This window comes from Triturus cristatus, chromosome 3_1, assembly GCF_964204655.1.
Source record: "Triturus cristatus chromosome 3_1, aTriCri1.1, whole genome shotgun sequence".
NCBI lineage: Eukaryota > Metazoa > Chordata > Amphibia > Caudata > Salamandridae > Triturus > Triturus cristatus.
In genome coordinates, this window is record NC_140583.1 from 381,932,779 (window position 1) to 381,951,902 (window position 19,124).

The 19,124-nt window shown below is 44.5% G+C and overlaps 1 protein-coding gene across 4 annotated transcripts in view; it reads left to right on the forward strand.

Moving 5' to 3' along the window:
• The window catches only part of WDR72 (WD repeat domain 72), a 1,103,881-nt gene that overhangs the window by 855,036 nt on the left and 229,721 nt on the right, over positions 1–19,124 (forward strand). The gene's annotated exons all lie outside the window — the stretch shown is intronic.

A 19,124-nucleotide genomic window follows, 5' to 3' on the forward strand; every position in this document is an offset into this window, starting at 1 on the left:
ATTCTACACATATTACAAGTGCCACAGGCACAATAATTTTTTAATATGATTCCTGACCTCTTCCTCGGTGAAAGGACTATTAAGAAAGGTTCTGCCTTCATCTGTCAAGCTGGGGAGGGCCTTACTCTCCAACCATCGTAAAGAGTTCTCCTGTGTGGAGGATGGTTCTTCCTCGTAAAGTTTAGAAAACATAGAAAGCAAGTGATCTTCCATATCTTTCTGTTTGCAGGATATATTCCCCTGATCATCGAGCTTTAACCTGTCCATGTTGTTCTGCACCCGGTCCTCTCTAATCTTACTTGCCAGAACTGCACCGGCTCTCTCACCGTACTCATAATTATCCATAGCATGAACGTCCCATTGAGCCTTAATTTTTTGATCTAATAGCCCTCTATATTCTAATGTGAGGAGTTCCAACTCGTCTAGTAACCGTGTTAGATTTAATTGTTGAGTACCCAGTCGAGCGTTCTCTAGCGAGATTATTTTATTCTCTAGACTTTTAAACTTCCTTGCCTCCTCCCTATTTTCCGAACAAATTAGACTATGAAGATGACCTCTTATGTGTGCTTTCCAGGTGTCCCATACATACTCGGGGAGAGTAGAGCCAACATTGTCAGTAAAGTAATTGTCTATAGATATTCTAACAGATGTAACTATATCTTGACTATGTAGTGCAGACCTTTTTAAAGTCCATCTAGGTGATACCTTGGTTAAAACACTATTAATAAAAACCGAGAACATAATGGGTGCATGATCCGATATAATAGTGGGTAGAATTCTTATATCCTCCAAGATCTCTAAACATTGCCTATCTAATAAGATATAATCCAATCTCGATGCGTGACCATGCTTTTTACTGAAATAGGTATATCCTGGGGCTGACCCTCCTTTGACCTTCCAAGCGTCAATAAGCCTAATCTCGTTCATCATATTAACCATGGCGCGCCTAGAACACGGTGCGGTCACATGCTGGCAATAGTTAGAGCGATCCTGCCTGGGGTCGAGGAGGACATTAAATTCCCCCCCCCAGGATAATAGGTGATCTTACCTCGACCAAATTAGATTGTACTTTAAGTAGGTGGGTAGGATCATCTTTGTTAGGCCCATAATATGAAATAATAGTCTGCAGTTTTCCGCTAAAATCTAACTGAGCCATAACCCATCTTCCTGTGTGATCCGTTGATGTTGATCTAATGATACCACCTATCCCAGTCTTTATCAAGATTGCTACCCCCTTGCTTACAGCAGACTGTCCAGAACAACAAAAAGCCTGTACCCATCTTAGTTTACCAAAGAGCTCGTTGCCCTCACTAAAACTTAAATGGGTTTATTGAAGAAGAACTATTTTGGCCTGGGATTGTTCTATATACTTCAAGACTAGCCTTCTTCTTCTCGGACAGCGGAGCCCGTTAAAATTCCAAGAAATATAAGAGACTTTGTTGCTAGTCATTAAATACTCCCCTTACCCTACGCCCAAAGCCCCGTATAGTTAATGGGGAACTCCGCCGGGGTAGAATGTGGTGAATATGATGGGGACTTAATTTTCGGTTTTTTGCCCCTCCCAACTCCCCCACCCTCGCCCAACAGCACCCCAAAACACCCAAACCCCCCAAAACCCCCTTCCTTCCCTGGAGGACCCTCCCTTTCTTTCTGGGCATATGCCCTTTGAAGGAGCCCCCCCCCGTGCATAGTTGAAAAGGTTGAAAAAGAGAGAGAAAAAAAAAATACATGCTAATTGAACTTAGATTTTTTTTTTTTTTCTTACCTTGGTGATTGTGCTCTAAATGTGTGCGTTTGATGTAGAATACATACTAAGAGGAAAATAGAATATAACAGATATGTGGCCTATAGTATAGTTCTTACAGGGTATTTCGATAAAGCTCTTAACCTGCTCCCTGTATCTCACACCTATCCAGCTGCTACCAATGCTCTACTTCCCCCCTTCACTACCAGCCCTTATTTTCACTATCAGAGTATCTGCTTCCTCCACCTGACGTATAATGTGCATGTGATTGCTCCACATCACACGGAGTGAAGCAGGAAATTTCAGCTGAGCACGCACCCCCAGTGAATTAAGTATTACCGCCCTCTTGCCCAGCTCCCATTGTTTAGTAGCTGTTATAGATGAAATATCCGAGCGAATCATATATGTAAACGGACTGGTGAAGGAAGATGATTTTATGTGACCTGTTTTGAGAGCCAGTGATAGAATCTTTTCTTTAATGGCATAAGTTAAAAAGTTCACCAATATCTTCCTTGGGTGTTCTTTGCCTGGTTTCCTCCTATATGGATCACGATGAACCCGCTGAATATCCGCTAATAAATCCAAGTCCACTTCCGGGGATTCCTTTAGCACTGTTGTTTTAAGGAGGGCTACTATAAATGCCTTAATGTCGCTTCCTTCAATGTCCTCAGGGACATTCAGAAATTTTAAGTTGTTCTTTCTCGTGTGGTTTTCCAATCTCTCAATGTCATCCAGCATCTCCCGGTTCTGCTGGGCAAGTTTATCATAAGCCACTGTAGTAGCGCCTAGAGCCTCCTTAATTTTTGGCAACTCCACTTCTAATGCATCCGTCCTTGATGCAACTTCCTCCACCATCCGGGCAAGTGTCTCACAGGAAGCCTGGATCGCATTCTGATTTGTTTCCGAAATAGTGAAACGTTTTCCAATGTCCTCTTTTAGCCCTAGCAATAAGTCCGCCAATGTACCAGGAACAGGCATTGCAACTGGAATTATGAGGATATTATCTGTGTGAGTCACTACAAGTATATCCTCCTTAGGTGTTACTATGGCTACAGATGAGTCTTCTTCACCTAAATTATTCTCCTCAGTTGTCCGAGTGTCCTGTTGAACCTGCTCAGCCTCCTTATTTTGAGCCACGTCTTGAATGGCCAAAGCTGAAAAACTATTCGACAGTGCTATTGTTGGATGTACTGTGTCCTGTATAGGGGATGAAGTAGAGTGAGGCAGTGGGTCTATGGGGTCTATTAAATTAGATGGACTAAGTATGGGGGGTGTAGGAAGCAAACAGGCACTAGTAGAGCCCTCCATCACTGCTTTGCCTATCATTGTTGTGGCACTCATAGTGTTTTTAGCACTTATAGCACTTATAGTACTTATAGACATATGGCTTGTGGTATTTCTTACGGTGCTGCTTGCAGTGCTCACGATACTAGTAGTGGTCACAGCAGTTGTGGTATTTGCGGTGCCGGTTGCTGCCATCTTTTTCCCTTGATCTACTCCACTAGAGGATAAGACCTTATAGTACGATTTTAATGATGGTGTAACCTTAGGAAGGCTAGATACCCCGCCCGATATACCACCTCTCACTTTCTTAATTTTCCCTTTACCTGGGGGGGTGTCCACCCCGCCAAGGCTTATCTTGCCTCTCCTAACTCTAGCCTTCAGTTGTATCACTGGTGGGGAAATTGTTGGTTTTGAGGGTATTGTTACAGCGGTCGTATTCATAACCCGGTTTCGCAATGTATAGCGAGTTATCCCAGCCTGGGAAGGAGAAGTGTCAGATTTACAGCCACAATTAACCAAGCAGTTTTTTGGCTGTACACTGATAATAGCAGTAGCAGCACCGTGGTCTCCCTCCTCCATACAGAAAGCCTGATCCTGTTACCTGTGCTGGGTATAGGAGACCTGTTTTATGCTGATTTGTGTGGGATTATAAAGATCTAAACTCAGGCCCCCTCCGTGATTACTTGCCTTGTTCTCCTGAAAACCAACATACCCAGGAGAGAGGATGTATAACTTATCTTTCAACCGCGTGTTTTTGCTTGGATAACTTATTATATTAGATGGCTTACCGGGGGTGGAGACAAACCTGACAATGCCGACAGCCTGGTATACTTCCCGTCCGGCAGACCCAAATCCTCCAGTCCTGAAAGTCAATCTCCCGGGAATCTGCCGCCAGAACCTAGCGGCTCCTAGTTCCTTGCACCATGCCGGCGCAGCCGACTCACCGCCGTCTTCACCTGGGACCATCCACTCTGCTCTGCTGCACGAAAACACCTGTGCCCGATTCAGCTAGTGAACCCGGGACACAAACACAATCTCGAACTCGAGCTCGCAGGCGAGCCTCCCTCCAAGCTCACTCAACTGTACAAAAACCGCCTCAATCAAATGCCGTCTAGTGCCGCTATTACCAAGATCCAGCTCGTGAACCAAAATCGTGCAACTTCACCAAGAAACAAGTGTGTTGAATGTCAGCCCTGCGCAGACGCCAGACGCCATACACAGAAGGAGGTGCTCCGTCGCGGCCGTTAGCTTCCAGCCGTCATATCCTCCTCTGCTACCCTTATCGACCCTGCTGGATTTGAGGTCTAGTACTTTCTTACTACTCTCATTTTCCAACAAAGTTTATTCTTCTCCAGTAGAGCTAGTCTCTTTTCCTCTAAGGCCATCTTGGTTTCTGTCTTTTTCTCCACCAGGGCCCTCACTGCAGCTTCTTCCGCTCTCTTCCATGGCCGGAGTGGCCAGTCACAGCTTCACCTCTCTTGCAGCTTGCCAGTCCTGTAACACTGCAGCGGTCAGCCTATGGGAGGAAAAAACAAATAGACGTTCCCGAGCAAAAGCAAGGCAGTTAAGCCTGTAAGCAATAATCCTAGAAGTAATTTAGAGTCCAGTAATTCAAACAGGCATGTTTTCTTCTTTTATTTCTTTAGACTTCTTTCTTCTCATTGAAAGCACCAAGATAAGAACAGTAGCCAACACGTGTTTCGTCTCGGGTAAATTGCCCGGCGACTTCCTCAGGGCTACAACAACAACAATAAAGAGTATTCTATTCAGAATATTTACCACTTATAAGTTTCTCACAAAATCTGAGTACAAATAAAAGCAAGCTATTAGTAAAAATGTGACTCAGATAGAGAGAAATAGGAAAACATAAGTCACATTTACACTGAATAACATAGACCGTATATTTAGTCAGACAATCTATGTGGTCATAAATCTGGTATTCGCGTGAGCCATTATATTCAAAAGTCTTGATACCTCTTTCGGCCATTCTACACATATTACAAGTGCCACAGGCAAAAAAGCCGATATTCTTTTGTCTCAACCAGGAGGTTTTATTTGGTAGTTGTTTTGGATAGCTTGGGCTGATAAGGCTCTGGATAGTTCTGCCTTTCCTGTACACAATATTTGGTGATTTGGTAATGTATTTTTCCAAAGAACTATCGGCAGTTAATAATGGCCAGTTTTTTTTAATTCCACAATGACGGGTACCTACTGGAGGCGTAATAAAAAGTCGCTTCCTTCTTTAAAGGTGATCCTCTGTTGTGAGTGGCTTTTTCCTGATCTTTGGTGTGGGTTAACACCATAATTTTTCGGTTACTTTTCACTGGGTGAAAAATTATTATTTTTTTTTTGTTCTCTTTGACTTATGTTTTCCTATTTCTCTCTATCTGAGTCACATTTTTACTAATAGCTTGCTTTTATTTGTACTCAGATTTTGTGAGAAACTTATAAGTGGTAAATATTCTGAATAGAATACTCTTTATTGTTGTTGTTGTAGCCCTGAGGAAGTTGCCGGGCAATTTACCCGAGACGAAACACGTGTTGGCTACTGTTCTTATCTTGGTGCTTTCAATGAGAAGAAAGAAGTCTAAAGAAATAAAAGAAGAAAACATGCCTGTTTGAATTACTGGACTCTAAATTACTTCTAGGATTATTGCTTACAGGCTCAACTGCCTTGCTTTTGCTCGGGAACGTCTATTTGCTTTTTCAGTTTTTCCTTTGTCACCTCTGTGACGGAGGAATATTGGGGCATAGGTGGCTGTCCCCCTTGATGTTCCCTAGAGCACTTTTCTAATAATTGAGTTATACTATTGACAGGAATTTGGATGTGCGCAAGGATGTAACCCTGCCATGGTTCGAAGTTATATAGCCTATGGGAGGATACACTGATCTTGGCCTAGTACAAATCAAGGGACTTCCTTACTGTGGGTCCTTCTTTCTTTTGGCTCGGGTCTATTATGAAGTCATTTTCTTCCTTCTCGTCTATTTCATTCTCATCCTGTGCACCATCATCATCCTGCCCTCGAGTTGTAAACTGCAGCACCCAGATCTCTTCCCAGGCTCTGAGGGCTATCTACTACTCCATTTTCTTTGAGCCTTTTGTTAGCTTTAGCCCCTTAATCTTACACAACTTTTTCAGCTCTGCCACAGAGAAACTTTCAATATTGCTGAGATCCACCTGCATTCTTGCAAATATTGCAGGTGCAAAATATGAGAATAGGAGTAAAATTTAGAAGAAATAATACATCAGGTAAAACATGAAGGAGCATTTAAAAATCAAAAAATATATTTTGATGTCAGATTAAAAGAAGGGATTTTTGATGTGTTAGTTTCCAAGGTTATCATAATCAAAAAATTGTTATTATGTATACACATAAGATAATTACAATTACTCAAAGAAACAATGTAGTAAAAAAAGAAGCCTACAAACAACTTAATGTTTATTTGGATTAAAAAGCATCATTTATTTAGATCCTTCAAAGACTATACGTTGAATCTGAGAATCTCAAGGCACTATCAAGGAAGTTTGATTAGTAAAACCAAATTTAATTGATTCTTTCTTGGCCTAAATATTTGATTCATTAAACAATTTATATAAATTCGATGGAAATACAAATAATATTTTATAGTTTCAAGTTTATAGTCACATATGTGCCATGATCCGTCATTCTTCAGATGAGGATTCAGAGTTTTTAACTTAACCAAAGGAAAATAATATAATGTAATTGTCAGGTATCTCCTTTTCGTCTGAGAGTCTATGTTGGAATTGAGGTAGGGTTGCTTGTAATTTAAATAGGAAATATAAATTAGATCACTGTGTTTATAAATCAGCAATGAAATGTAAGATCTTCATTGCGGTTATTCTGCCTCAAAGTTGTTTTTTATCAGCCATTTAAGTTTAATATAAATAAGCATGAAAGTGTTTCTAGCTCTGGAAGATTGTGATGCCTAATTACTTCACTTATTTCATCTAAGTTGAGGGTGACCTTTCTATATTTGTTTCACTTCAGATCCGGAAAAAATAACTTTTTTTATAGTGAGGTTGCTGGCGTTGACACATTCTCGAGTTTTGGTTCATATTGAGTGTTAGAAATGGTGTTTATGGTTGGCTAGGGTATGCACCTAAGCCAGGCAGAACCCACCACTCTAGTCAGGGTAAGTAAGTTACACACCAAAGATAGCCTGTGGTCACCCTCTGGTAGCTTAGTGCAGAGCAGGCAGGTTTATCATCAGAGGGAATGTGTAAAGAGTTTGCACAACACACTCATACATATATATATAGTATATTGTACATTAAACCAGACCAAAATTACATGAATCATAAATACTGTGCATGCAATGCAATTAATTAGATAGTACTTAGGTAGTACTCATTATCCTGGACAATGCAAGGCAAAAACAACAGATATCATAGCAGTGGTGCATGTAATGCAAATTCGTCTAGAGACAAATACATGAATCCCAATAAAAAGCAATTGAGTATTTTCCCAGCTATGCAGTGTTGAGGTTTACAAATGAACATGCTACCTAACCACTCCTCGAGCAGTTGCAGGCTAAAGAAATACCTGTGAGACCACTCAGGGCTTTACACTACTACTCAGTGCAACTCCAATGTAGGATTAGGGATAATCCAATAGGCACGCCTCTTAAGGCGTGTCACAGGTTTTCAACACTCTGCTAAGTAGCAGTTGAAATCAGGAGGTTACATTTTAAATCTGGCGATAACGCACACACACAAAGTGAAAACTGGAAGTGAGCGCTTACTCCAAGGTGTTTTCAAATAGACAGCACCTGTGAGGTAGTGCGACAGGGGTCCCTAGGGATCGGGAAGCCAGGAAAACAACCGCCACATGGAAGGGTGCAGTTTGAAAAGGCTTAGTCACAATACCTTCACATGGGAGTTGTGGAGGAACTGGCCTTGTGAAACGCTGTCAGTGAGGCATAGACTCCCAGTCCAGAAAACGGTGCAGTGCCAGGCCATGTGGCAACCGGAACTGCTCACCGGCTCGATCTTCTTCCGGGCACAGACAAGCTGGGGATGCTGGTGCATCACATTGATCCTGCTCACAAGGGGGGGTGGTAGCGTTGGCGCAGTGATGATCTCTTTTTGCTATGGCAAGCCACTGGAGCTGCGGAAAGGGTTTTTTCGGCACGACAGCGTTTGGAGAATGGTGCACATGGAGATCTGGGTCGGTGCTGTGCACTGATCTGATCATCGTTAGGAAAATGCAGGTCCAAAAGTGAAACACTGACCCGCTGTAAAGTGTTGCAGGTCTAACAGCAGAGCACAGGACCAGGATAGGGCCCCTAATGCAGCCTAGACAGCATTTCGGCTACCCTTGGTGAGACCCACAGAATGTAGGGTTCTGCAGCGACTTCAGGGAAATGGGAAGTCCTTTATAGCCCTGGGACTTCAAGAAAAAAAACAGGGGGGCATGTCACTAAACCCTTGGGGTCACTCTGTATACAATTCTCATCTGCAGCAGGGCAAAGATCAGCAGGCAGCAAGTAAGCTCAACAAAGCAGAGAAATCAGTCCCTGGGAACAGTCAGTCACAGCAGAGTGGCAATCCTTCAGCACAGCAGCCTTTACTCCTGCACAGTTTCTTCCAAGTCTAGTAGTGTACCAAAAGCATGGGGTCAGAGCCCCTGTACTTCTACTCAAAAATGTCTTTCATGAAGAGTGACCTCACAGAAACGCTTAGAAGTGCACAACAATCCCTTTCAACCCAGCCATGGCTCCAGGCAATTAGTAGTGGATAAATCAGCCCTTTGTGTGATGGCAGGGCACAACCTATACAAATGTAAAGTGTGAACAACCTCTCCCAGACCGGGAACACTATCAGTATGCAGATTAATTCATTATGTATTCCCTGTCACACCTAATTCTTTCTGCGTTGTGGCTGTCTGGAAAGTATGCACCAGGTGTAGCTGTCATCCTAGCTCAGACGTGTATTGGAGTCAGTCTGCAAAGCACAAAGAGTCATAAGTACAGAAAAATGCCCACTTTCTAAAAACAGCCTTTATAGAATAGTAATGTAAAATCCAACTACACCAGTAAGCAGGATTTATCAGCACTATTCTAAACATACCAAACAGGGAAACGCTACTACTCTCTGATCAGGAATTACCACTTAAAAGTATATAAGGGCATTCCTAATGCTAGGCTATGAGAGAAGTGGGCCTCAAAGCAGTGAAAAATGAAATAGGCTGTTTGTCACTACCAGGGTATGCCACACAGAAAGGCACATGTCCTACCCTTTATTTACACAGCAGCCTGCCCATAGGGCTACCAAGGTCCTATCGTAGGGGTGACCTGTGTAAATTAAAAGGGGAGCATAAGGCTTGGCAAGTAGTTTTAAATGCCAAGTTGATGTGGCAGTAAACTGCGGAAACAGGCCCTTTGGTGGCAGGCCAAAGAACGGTTTGAAAGGCTATTTTAGTGGGAGGTACAAGCAGTGCTGCAGGACCACTAGTAGAATATATTTTACAGGCCCTGGGTATATGGAATACCACTTTACAAGAGACTACAAGTAAATCAAATATGCTAAACAGGTGTAAACCAACCATACAATGTATGGGGAGAGATTATATGCATTTTAGCACTGGTTAGCAGTGGTAAAGTGCCCAGAGTCCTAAAGCCAACAAAAAGGCCAGACAAATAGGCAAGCAAAAGGTTTGGGGACAACCCTGTAGAAACGACCAGGTCCAACATTGAAGCATTATGAAAACTTACTAAGGGTTTTATTCTTAATTCTAACCTTATTTTGCTTTGAGTTGTGGAAGTTCGTAAGTTTAGAAGTTGCCTACTATTGTGCATATAGATATTTTCCAGTTATGAATATATTTTGCTGTTACATACCAAAGATGAATAAAGCAGAAAAGAGTGACCTTTGATGTTAATGCTGTGATAGAATGGCTTATTGCTATTCCTCTATAGAGCTTTGAAAATCTTCTCATGTTTTTTCAATTTGATTATTGCGTCTTAATTTTCATGTGGGGTGACCCGGAAATGTTTAAATTAAATGTTACTCCCTGTGAGGAATTGGGTTGTTGGTTGAATGCGGGGTAGGGGTGGAACCCTGTTCAAGCAACAGCCACAATCCCACAGCCACAATTCATGTCAGGGTGAACCACAAACATCACTAAACTAACCTGTGTTTTACTCTTGATAGCTTGGCACAAAAATCAGTCAGGCTTAAATTAGAGGCAATGTGTAAAGGATTTATGCACACACCACAAATTTAGAAAAATAAAGTAGATTGTAATACATTATTTGACACCAAAATGAAAACAATGTAATCAGTAGAACCAGAGATATGAATTTGTAAAGTTTCTTTCTTTATATATTTGTTAATTGGCATTTCTTCACCATACAAACATTATCACATTGCTTAATGTTGACCGACACCTACAGGTGTCGCATAGTACATTGGTAACTTGGCAACAACCATAACAGAGAGAAACATAGGTCAGCTTACCATCACACAATTACTCAGAAGCACAAAGACATTATCACAGCTACAGTATAATCCTCAATTATCTTAGTACATTTACGGCTTACTCATGAATGTACTACACAACATATTCCTGTGGATTCCTACTTGTCCCATGGCCCTGCTGGGGTGTAATATGAAGCTAGGTGTGTGCTTCTGCAGGGTTGGGTGAGCTAGCATCATTAGGTTGGACAGTGCGTAACCATTGCAATACTGGACCCCAGAGGTCTAGAGGCCGTGAGCCTTAATTCCCAGAATATTGAAAGTCAGGTCTGACAGAAGGTGACATCCTGTAATCAGGTCTTTACTGATGGGGCATTTGGTTTCCCCCAGGGCATGGCTACCTTTCATTTTGCCAATAATAATAGCCTAGCATGAAGTTTCCGGGTATCTGCCGGGGTGCCCTTCACATACCCCAATAACCCTAACAATGGTGTGGGTTCAGCTGGTACCCCCAGAACATCCTTAATCGTGTTGAAAATGGCTGCCCAGTATGTCGCGAAAGGAGGACAGCTCCAAGCTAGATGGAGAAATGTTAGGGGTGTAGCACTGCATCTCCAGCCTCGAGTATCAGCCATACGTCCCATATGATGAAGATGGGTGGGAGTTCTGTAAAATCGGTGCAGAAATTTGAAATGGATCAGTCTTAACTTAGTTAGGGGATAGCATCAGCAATTACCCACTGCAGATCCTCCACTGCTCTTCTGAAATTGGAGGATTCATTTCTGTGTTCCAATCAAGTAAGGCTTTGGGCTTTGTCACAGGGAACGTGTTCTGCATGGTACTGTACGGCCGTATGATGAGCTTATGTGGTGAGGGTCTAGCTATTATACGTTCGAGGGCATGCTCTATGGGCAGGGACTGGGAAAAGTGTTGTGAACCTGATGGCAGGACCCCTGTATACGATGATATAGGAACAACTCAGAAACATTTGGTGCAACTCCCACCTGTGCTGTTGCTGGGGGACGGAATTTGTCCTCTGGATAGAGGTCTGCATATGTGTTCATGCCTAACTGTCTCGTTAGAGCTACATTTCCTTTGTCTACTAGTGGAGAGATGTGTGGATTATATGCCAGCAGTACAGAGGGGGCATACAGTTTTTCCAGCTGGGCTCTACTCCTCAGTCCCTCCCAACCCCATCGCAATGCCTCAATTGTGTGTTTCATTATGGGGGTGTCTGTATGGTTGGTATAGTGCTACTTTGGAGGGGAACCGGTGCAGCGCTGTCCATCTCCACCACTACATGAGGCTGGAACGGAATGGGATGGACCCTGTAGTGTAGAAACTGGGCTTGTGCACAGTATGCATAGAGCGGGATTTCAGGAGCCCCCAACCCACCCTGTGCCATTGGGAGAGTCAGGAGTTCCCATGATATGCGGGCCTGATTCCCCGCCCACACGAGAGATAACATTAGGGAGCTCATTGTTTTAACAAAGGCTTGAGTGAGTGGGAGAGGAAGGTTTATGAACAAGTATAAAATTTGGGTAGTACAATCATTCTTGCTACTGGGATTCTCCCCGCCAGAGATAATGGCAATTTCGATCAATTGTCCACTCTGCCCTCGAACCACGCCATAGCACTCCTATAATTCATGTTCCATAGTTCTTGTATTTTCCAGCTTAGCCAAAACCCCTAGATATCTCACCGGGCCTTCTGCCCATTTGAGGGGATATTCCCCCCAAAAAGGCGAAGTGTCATCGGTCAGTGGGAACAGGATTTACTTTGCCCAGTTAATCTGAATACCTGACAGTCCCCTCAATTTAAGAATCTTCCGCAGGACCGGGTGTAGGTTGTCCACGGGGTTATGAACATATAAAGTGACATCATCTGCATACAGCGATATTATGAGCCCTCTGGTAGTAAACCCCAAACACTTGGCTGCGTGATGTTGCCTGAGTCGGACAGCTAACGGCTCCATGGCGATAGGGAAAGGCAGGGGGAGAGAGGACACCCCTGCCTTGTGCCCCAAGTAATTTTCAGCGGTGGCGAGGCCAGCTGTTTAGCCGAAGTTTGGCTGTGAGGGCTGAGTACAGCAATTTTATCTGATTTATATAGGTCGGGCTGATTGCCCAGTCTAGCTAAAATGGTGAACCAGTATGGCCACTCTAACGAATCAAAGGCCTTGGTGGCATCTAAGAGCACTGCCAAGGCTTGTGTGTGTAAGTAAGTAATTTTATTGTACACTCAATAAAAACTCACAATTTAAAACAACCAGGGCATTAGAAAATACATTAAACTATCCTTATCTCACATTGTACCTTGAATTTTAAAATGCAGTCTTAAATGATAACTTGTTAATGTTATACTATAAATGGAGGTCATATCGAGTCTCAATTTTATTGTCTATTCAAGCCTCTTGGAGTGTGTAAAAATAGGTAAAGTGCTTGTGCTTCAAGGTGTAAACATGGCTAGGACAAGACTGGCCCACGTATAGTTGGGCTGTTAAAGTGTTAATTGAAAGTAGTCTAGCAGCTTATTATTCTCCGGACACCTATGGCTTATGCTTGAGTCTTTCGTCCACTGTATCAAAGTACATATTGGTCGAAGTAAATCACGTCTTATGTCCATCAGGCTTGGGCAGATGCAAATAATGTGCACTAGGTCCTAATTTACTGTCCCACAAAGACGACAGGACTGTTCTTCTAGTCTCCTTTTCCATGGCAGTAGGTGAGAGAGGATTGGTAAAATGCCAAAGCGCAGCATTAAAAATCTTTCCTTTGTCTGCATTTTGACTTCCGTTTTTAATTAAGTTTGTGCGTAAGAGCTTTATAATCGTTAAGCACTATCCAGCCATGAGCCCTCTTGGCCAAAGATTCCTTATCTTCTGTTATGGATATAATTTTTTTTACTTCAGTTACAACCGTTTTAAAACTCTTATGATCTATGGAGGATTCCCAGAGATTGGTCAATTTAAATCTTTTTAGTGAGTCGACCAGATACTCTCTAGTGGGTGATTTCTCGGACATGACAGCTCGGTCCAAAGATGCTCATTTAGAGATCCTGGCTCGGCGCCTCTGATCTTGTGACAACTTTTTATATAGCACCCAGTCTTTCCACTGATTTCTTCTGGAGACCGAATTATAGGCATATTTGGGTGGGTGACATGTCATTTGGTAGCTGAAAGATTGCTCTGTATGTGCTACCAATTATTTTTTCCAAGACCATCACATCTTTCCCTTGCATTGGTTTGCTCCCATGGGCTTGTGTGAGGGGATCTAGATAGTGCAGCACAGTAAAGAAGGTATGGAGGTTGTGTGCCGTAGATCTAGATGAAGCCGAATTGGTCTTGTCTGGCAATCAGGGGTAGCAGGGGCTGCAATCTAGTCACCAGTAGTTTAGCGTAAATTTTGGTATTGATGTTTATCAACGATAGGGGGCGATAGTCTTGCTCATTCGGTGGTTTCTCTGGTTTGAGCAGTGACAGTATGATTGCCTCCTGCATTGTTGGAAGAAGTAATCCTGTCTCCTATGCCTCCTCATAAACTGTTAAGAGGTGGTGTGCCAATAGCGCTGCGTAACACTTGTAAAAGGCAGTGGTTAGCCCATCTAAGCCCAGATCTTTATCAGAGGGCAGACTACTAATTGATTGTATAATATCATCTGTAGTGAAGGGTTAGTCTAGATAGGCCCTGTGTGCCCTGTCTAGCCACAGCAGTTCGATGGATTAAGATAGGACTGGAGATCTGCAGGTGCTGTGGAGGATTATAGAGTGGTATAGAATTATGTGAATTGATCTAGTGTTTCCTGGGGGCCCCTAACTGGGTCGGGATTGTCATCTAGAATCTCCAGTATGAATGTAGCATTGTTCGGAATTCATAGAATATTAGCTAAGGTCTTACCTGGCCTATCCCCTTCGCCGTACCGTCTAGCTAGGGCATATTTACCCTGAAATATCACCTCCCTCTGCGCTTCTCCCTCTTTGTAACTTCTTATTATCAGTACCGTAGTATTGCAGTTATAAGTCTCTGATGCTGTCTTCTAATTTCACAAGGGATTGCCTAATAGATTTCAATACCCTAGCTTGGTGAGCTATACATTGCCCCCCGAATTATTGCCTTAAAGGCCTCCAACAAATGAGTCCTCTATGTCACCTATGATTTCTTCCCGAAACACCGCATCTGAAAGGGCATTCGGGGGGAGTCTCCAGCCAAATACCCTCTGTGGCAGCCCCGGAGTAGTCAACTGTAAGCCGACTGGAGTGTAGTCCGACAGTGTCCTGGGTAGATGTGTGACATCCGTCATCCAGGTGGGTACATTTTTGGACACTAGCCAATAATCTAACTTGGACCAGGCATTATAGTGCGCCGTGATGCAGGTACCTTCAGCCGGGGTGCCATTGTCACCAGATATCAGTCAGGTTGCCATCCGATATACAATGTAATATAATGGTGTTGCATCCCGTTGTGTTAATTTTAGCCCATATGTTGTGAAAAAAGTCAGGCGTATCAACATTCCGTCCATATATCGCCGCCAAGGTTACATTTACAGTTCCCAATCTGCCACCCAGTATGACATATCTCCCTCTCGGGTCAATGTGTGAGACAGCTGTCGACCATTCCAAACCCCGTCAAATTAATATAGCTACACCTCTAGCATAGTTGGAGAATATAGAGGTGTAAATGAGCCCCCATCGTTTATTATGTAGCTTAGTGTGGGAGGTGCTGCTCAAATCCGTCACCTGGATCAACAGATGTCAATATTGTGCCTGGTTAAATAAAATTGTATGAGTCTAGTTTTCATTCAACTCCCTAATGTTCCAAGTGAGAAGGTTGTAAGAAGTCATAGCCATCTGGTGTATGTATGTGATTGCACAGGTTCTTTGCCATTCTTCGATGAGCGCCTGATATCTACATGAGCACCTGTATGTTTTAATTTTGCATATGCACATGAGCAAGACTGTACGGCGTATCCCTCGGTCAAATGTGGCATGCAATGTCCTAGTACCTGCTATCTTTGTAAAACTCTGGCCTGACTAACTACATTAACACTCCTGACCCTCCCACCACCCATACCAACCTCCCAACTAGGTTGTGCACAGAAGCCCTCCTCTTGAAACAAACCCAATACTTTGCCCCAGCCACAAGCATGGGGACAAGAAACTGGAGATCTCCCTGGGGGTATGATTACACTGGCGTACAACCCGACCATGCAGTGGGGTGGCTGCACATGTGAAGAAGAGCCAGGAACAATAAAGCATGAGTGGTGCGCTGGTGTCAGTCTCCGATATCAGCTGCCGATCCACTGCCATTGGGGAGCGGAGCCACCACTCCCTGTGAGCTAAAGAACAAACTTGGAAAGAGGACACAGATTATTATCAATGTGTGGCTGTGCCTTTTGCCATGAGTTAGTCATTGTCACTGAGTCCCGTATCCGAGGGGCATGCCTTGGCCACCTTGGCTGCATGTTTCAAGCCTCCTACATATTTAGCAAATTTCATGGCCAATTTGGCGTCTGTGAAGTAGTGTACCGTTCCATCATATGTTACCTTCAGTTTGGCTGGGTATAGCAGGGCCTAGGGTATCTCTGCCTGCATCAGGATCTGTTTGATCGGCACAAATTCCTGTCTTGCTGCCTGTACAGCAGGAGTGAAGTCAAGAAATAGAGAGATGTTGTTCACCTTGTGATTAAGCCAGGTGCAGGATGATATCACAATCTCAATAGTTTAACAAACGTGCCAGGATTGGCCTGGGCATAGCTCCAACAGGAGGCCTAGGGCCCAGAGTGTGAGGGGCTCTCTCGACTGTGAACATTGCGGAGAGACCTGAGCCAAACAGATCACGCAACAGCTCTTCCACAAAGGTTTCCATCTGAGATGTCGCTTTTGTTTCAGGGATGCCTGTTATTCGATGATTAAGTCTGCATGACCGGGCTTCTAAATCATTGTTTTTGGCTCTGAAGACATTGAGTACCCTGTCCAGTTGAAGCAATTGCTCCTTGGTTTCAATTTGGAACTCGTGGGCCTCGGAGGTACGGTTTTCCAGCTGATCTAAGTAGGTTTCATGTGGGTCCACTTGCTTCTTGACTTGGTATAGCTGAGAAGTAAGTATATATAGCTTGTTATCAATCTTTTTTAAGCTGGACTTCATGTCCAGCAGCAAGGACAAGTTCGTCGTTCGTCCCCTCCACTCCATCCCTTGTGCCCAGCTCAGTATCCGTATCTGCATCAGTTTCCATTTGTCTTGTGAGCCTTTTGTTTTCAAACGAAAATTTCGACTGTTTAGCATCATGTTTCCCCATGACTCCAAAAAGGACAGATCTGAGACCAGCAAAGCAGAGAGAGCCGCACTTTAGGGTTCCTGTCCAGAGATGTGCATCTCAGCACCCACCGGGTCACAGTGCTTGGCGTGTTTTCCTTTATGGCTGTCAACTTCTTGAAAAGATTTTCGTTATTGCGCTACGCCTCTCCTTACAGGCATACGCAAAGCTCCTCATGCGCTCCACATATGACCTCGCCCGGCCCTAGCCAAATCTCCTTATATGTGCCCCCCAATGCTTATATGTGCGCCACCTGGGGTCATGTCAATGCGGTCTAGGCCAGAGCACCCCAGTGCCAGTATTCCCTCACTGCGCAGCCCAGGGACGTAATAATATAATCGGGGCATGAGCACCCCAGCGCCGGTGATCGCTCACTGCATAGCCCAGGGATATCTTAATGCAATCAGGGCCTGAGCATCCCAGCACCACTGTTCACCTGCCGCGCAGCTCAGAGATTCAGCAATGCATATGTGGCATCACCCCGCCGGCGCCAGTATTTTCTTTCCACGTGGCTCAGGAATGTAGCAGTGCAGTCGGAGCCTCAGCGCTCCAGTGCCGGTATTTCTCTCCGTGCGGGTCGCCTTGAGCATCTCGGGCGTCAACTTGGCCCTGCTCAGAACACTACATCAGCGCTGCGTGGGCATACAACAGATCAGCTCCTCTTGCCAGATGTTCCGGTGCACCAAGGGCCAAGACTCACCTCAGGTACATCACGGTTTTTCAGTGTCCTCTCTGTTACCCCACAGGGCGTCGCCAGGCATAGTTTGTTGTCCGGACGCTGACACTGGGGGATCACCGCTTGTACGCGTCCCAACCTGCAGGCCAGTTAGCACACTTTTAGCCCGTCTTCAGCACCAAGCCGCTGTCTGTTCCTGATTTGTCTCCCGGACTGCCAGTTCATGTCCCTCCTGCAAAGCGCAGCACCCTCTTTGCTTTGGGCCCAGGCCTACCGCGCAGACGTAGCTGCATTTTCCGGCGGCTTATCTAGGCCCGTCCCTCGGATCTCCTGCTTCACCACTTTCTGTTGGAATCACTGGGCCATCTGCAGCATTCTTCGCCTCTGCCGGTTCCCGACCCAGTCGCATTGAGTCCCCGCTTTTGCCAGGTATCTTTTGGCTCTCTAGTGGGCAGGTTTATAAAGGATTATTCCGTGGCCGGCACAGCCCTCTCAATGAGCGGCCATCTTGCTGCTCGGCAAGCCACCCCCCCCCCCTAAATTTTTAATGTTTAAGGTAAAAGCTAGCACCTAAAAGATGAACGCACCAACCACGGACAACCGGTTCAAGGTAAAAAATATTGTCGGCCGAAATGGAGCACGGATCAGATATAAGAAGTGGATTGGGCCCAGTTGGCGCATACCTTCGGACTTAGAAGATCTTTTGTAGAAAATGTTCTGAGAAAGTAAATTCCAATGGGTCCATGCTGCAGGAAGTGTCTGAGGAGGAGGCGTCATCGTCGAGGAGCCGCTGAATGAATTCACGGTCAAGACTTCTATGTTTGAACATAGTCAATGTTTCGGAAGCTGAAAATCTCTAGCTAGACTAGGCAGGAGGCTGTAGCCAATGAGAGATCCAGGAGGCTGGTAATCTTTTTGTAAATGACCAATGAACAGGATTTGCATTCACGGACAAGAACGTAGTGGAGCAACTGTGATGTCAGGCTGATCAGCGATGCACCCTGGGTGGCAAAATAAGAAGGTTGGTTCCAGCCTTTCCATGGTTTTCAGAGCAGTTTTTAGCCCAAAAGTCCCAAGTTTTGGATTTTCACTATCTGGGCATCTTTAACACTACAACTAAGGATCCAGTATTGGAGGGGCCCCACTTAGGGCATCAGGACTCACTCAGGTTGGGTCCGGGTGTGGGTTCAAGATGGTAGAAGCCTTTATGTCCCTGAGGCTCAGATAAGGAGACCAGCAAACTCGCCCTTGCAGTCACTCTGGCAGTCCTGGGTACAGAGAATGAAGTGGGCACAAGCAGCAGGACAGACTGCAGATGGTTTAAGGCAGGCTCCAGACAACTAACTGGTCCTTCCAAGTCCAACAGAGCACTCTTGTGGAGTGCACAGCAGGCAACAACAGCAGGCAGTCCTCTAAGAGCCCTTCCATAGCTCCAGAAAGTGGACTAAAGAGTGGGTCTGAGGGTCCCAGTTATATACATGGCACCTTCTTTGAAGTAGGTTTCTGGAGAATTCCCTTTAAAGTGCTTGAAGTTTCTTGACTTCCCTGCCCTGACTCGAAGCTGGCCGATTGAGCAATGCTGGGGTAACAAATCCTTTGTTTGAAGGCAGAGCACAGATTTTAAGTTGCAAGTGTGGCTGTGTCCAGCTCCGCCCACCCCATCCTGCCAG